This window comes from Lactuca serriola, chromosome 6, assembly GCF_051521515.1.
Source record: "Lactuca serriola cultivar US96UC23 chromosome 6, Lser_US96UC23_V15, whole genome shotgun sequence".
Classification (NCBI taxonomy): Eukaryota; Viridiplantae; Streptophyta; class Magnoliopsida; order Asterales; family Asteraceae; genus Lactuca; species Lactuca serriola.
In genome coordinates this window covers 77,264,431-77,267,895 of record NC_136413.1, presented here as the reverse complement: position 1 = coordinate 77,267,895, position 3,465 = coordinate 77,264,431, and the positions used below count along the sequence as shown (strand labels likewise).

The 3,465-nt window shown below is 33.4% G+C and overlaps 1 pseudogene across 1 annotated transcript; it reads left to right on the top strand.

The window, feature by feature from the left end:
• The first annotated feature begins 300 nt into the window (after positions 1-300).
• LOC145059193 (annexin D5-like) lies at positions 301-2,343 on the top strand (annotated as a pseudogene). The gene is made up of 6 exons (XR_013686668.1): positions 301-485; positions 680-825; positions 1,024-1,233; positions 1,522-1,737; positions 1,846-1,935; positions 2,029-2,343. The product of XR_013686668.1 is annotated as an annexin D5-like (transcript).
• The last annotated feature ends 1,122 nt before the right edge of the window (positions 2,344-3,465 follow it).

The window sequence follows — 3,465 nt, the reverse complement described above, 5'->3', positions numbered from 1 at the left end:
CATAATGGCTGAATGTATACAGTTTAATAAATTAAATAGGTAAATACAAATGAAAAAAAAAAAAAAAAACTCAATAACCAAATATATATACAAATGAAAAATACATTGTACCTAAAATAGCACATTCGTTTTTCCAAATCAAGTTGTTAGCCACGAATCTCGTACTCCCACTGTTCCATTTTGATTAATTTAATAAGTCTCCTCCAGTAGAATAGAATAAATTAATTCACAAAGTATAACTGTTGACTGTTACTTATGGCAAGTTGCTGAAGTTGATCTTGGCCCTTTTGAAGCAATCCATTACAGAGACACCCATGACCCAACTAGTCCTCTTTATCTCTATTTAACTTCTCCGTTTCTCTCCCTCCGAACTCACTCTCTGTTCATCTTTCCAAAACACCGATCGATAATGGCGACTCTGACAGTTCCTCCGACGCCGGTTTCTCCCCACGACGACGCCATTCGATTATATAAAGCTTTCAAAGGTACATCCTTTAATTACTCAACTCAACTGCACCCATTTTCTTTGCTTCGTTAGATTGATGGTTCGATTTGAATAATGACCTTATCGAAATCTTATTCTTATTTCGTTTTCTTCTGATTCTAGCTATAAAACGTGAATGTTTGGCTTCGATCTTGGTATATGAACATCAATTTTACTTTTGTTGACTTTAATCAGGATTTGGATGTGATGCTGAGGAAGTGATTAGCATTCTTGCTCATCGAGATGCAACGCAAAGGGCTCATATCCTGCATGAATACCGGAGGCTGTATTCCGATGACATTCTTAAACGTTTGTCTTCTGAACTTAGTGGCAATTTACAGGTACATAGGCCAAGTTTGACTTTTAATAGTCAAATACGGTAGTTATTGACTTAATGAGTTAAGGCCAAACATGATGAGAATAATATATAAATTCTGTATTTGGATTGATGTTACAATTTTGACATAAAAGCATTAAAAAACAAAGAGAATTCCGAATTTGGATTATATTAAGTCTGACTTTAGAAAAATATGTTACAGATTGCAGTTTCGCTTTGGATGCATGATCCAGCAACAAGGGATGCCACTATATTAAAGAAAGCAATGACCAAAAATTATATCAATCTTGAAACAGTAACCGAAGTCATATGTTCTAGAAAGTGACAAACTCTCAAGCAAATTTACTACTCAACTTTCGGGACTTATCTTGAAAGTGACATCGAACTACAAGCTACAGGGCATCATGAAAAGGTAGCGTTTTTGCCACTCTTACAGTCAATTTATCAAGTCTATACATTTACAAAAACGGTTATTTTTCCAGTGGTCTGGCTTAAACACAAAAATTATATGAGATGTAAATCAGTTATACGTCACATGGGTGGTTGACATAATAGCATATACTACCCATAATAATAAGTCCAATCCATATTGGAATTGAAACCTCATATGGTGGCCCTTGACTATTTGTCAAAGTATATCATTTACTTTGTCAAGTGATGGAATGACATTATTTGATTAAATATTTAATATCTTTTGTAGATTTTGCTTGCTTGTTTAAGCAAACCGCGTTATGAAGGCATGGAAGTTGATCGGGAAATGGCTGCAAAAGATGCCAAGGCTTTGTACAAAGCTGGTGAAAAGAAGTTAGGAACCGATGAGAAGGTGTTTGTGCACATTTTTAGCGAGAGAAGTAGAGCACATTTGGTGGCTATAAACTCATTTTACCATGATATGTATGGAGGATCACTCAAAAAGGTTCTCAAAAAAATCCACACACATTTCTACCATCTCAATTTGTTTCCAATATTTTTGCTAACCATAGTGGTACTCGTTTTTGATTCTTGAATTTTGGCCTTCTTTCAGGCTATAAAAGGTGAAACTTCCGGGTTATTTGAGCTCGCACTTTTGACAATCTTACAATGTGCTGAAAACCCCGCAAAGTATTTTGCTAAAGTGAGTTTTTTATTCAACCAATTGTATTCAAGGTTACATTATGATATTCATGTCCCTTTATGATACTGATATGTAACTTGAAAATGTTTGTAGTTGCTAAATAAATCAATGAAAGGCTTAGGGACTGCTGACACCATGCTTATAAGGGTGATTGTGACCCGGACTGAGATTGATATGCAATATATAAAGGCTGAGTATCATAAAAAATACAAGACAACTTTAAATGATGCGGTCAAGTCGGAAACATCTGGCAATTACCAGACCTTCCTTCTTTCTCTTCTAGGCCCAAATCACTAGGCTGAAGTCTGTTCATGCTTTGTGCTATGTTTTGTATTAATCTAAAGTTGTAATATTAACTTGTTTTGAAACCATATATATTCTAATAATCTGAATTTAAAATAATAAGAATATGGGGTTATTAAAATAAAAAAAAGGGTTAATGTCAAAAAACCATCAAGTTTTCAGGGTTTTGTCGGTTTTGCCCAAAGTTGAAATTTATGTCCGTTTTTACCCAAACATTTTTTAAAAATGTTCGGTTTTACCCTTTTACCGGTGATAACAGGTTTTCCAGGTTACCATTATATTAAATCCGCAAAAAAAAACCTTAAGTTTACCATTTTTTTGCGTTTTTACCCTTAAGTTTATATTTTTTTTTTTTTACACTTTTACCCTAAGTATATTTTTTTTCATAATATACATATTCATATGATTTTTCTGTTTGAATACGTATAATATGAAAAAAATACATAGAGAAAAAGTGTAAAAAAAATTATAAACTTAAGGGTAAAAACGTAAAAAAACTGTAAACTTAAGGTTTTTTTTTGAAGTTAATATAATGGTAATTTGTTATCACCGGTAAAAGGGTAAAACCGAACATTTTTTGGAAAATGTTAGGGTAAAAACGGACATAAAATTCAACTTTGGGCAAAACCGACAAAACCCTAAAAACTTGAGGGTTTTATGACATTAGCCCTAAAAAAATAGCAATCTATGTATTTTCTTTTTCATATTATAACTTTTACTTTTATTATACTTTTATTATCGGAACATTATAATTTTAAAATGTTATTTTAGCATTGCATTATGAAAATGGTTTTTGGCACTATAACACAAAAAAAAGTTTGGTGAATTTACATATTTAGTCACTACAATATTTTTTGTGCTTAACTGGTCCTTAACATTAGGAAATACCGGCTAATTAGGGGTTTGGGGGAAATAGTATCCGGTTTACGGGTCACATGCTGATGTGTCTTGACATACGTGGACTTAAGCTAGACCACGTCACCCTATATGGTGGCCTATCTTCCTTAAATGGAACCCTCAATCGAACCAAGTGGAATATGTTCTTACCCCAAATTAGGCTATACTCTCCCTCATGATACCCTCTTCTCAATCGTTAAAACCAAAACAATGTCTACCTAGTATGGTCAATCCGTCAACAACCTTTGTCTCCGACACCATGACGATGATGAACAATGTTCCCCTTGTGACTATATGTAACATCCCAAAACCATGACCAAAAATTTCATT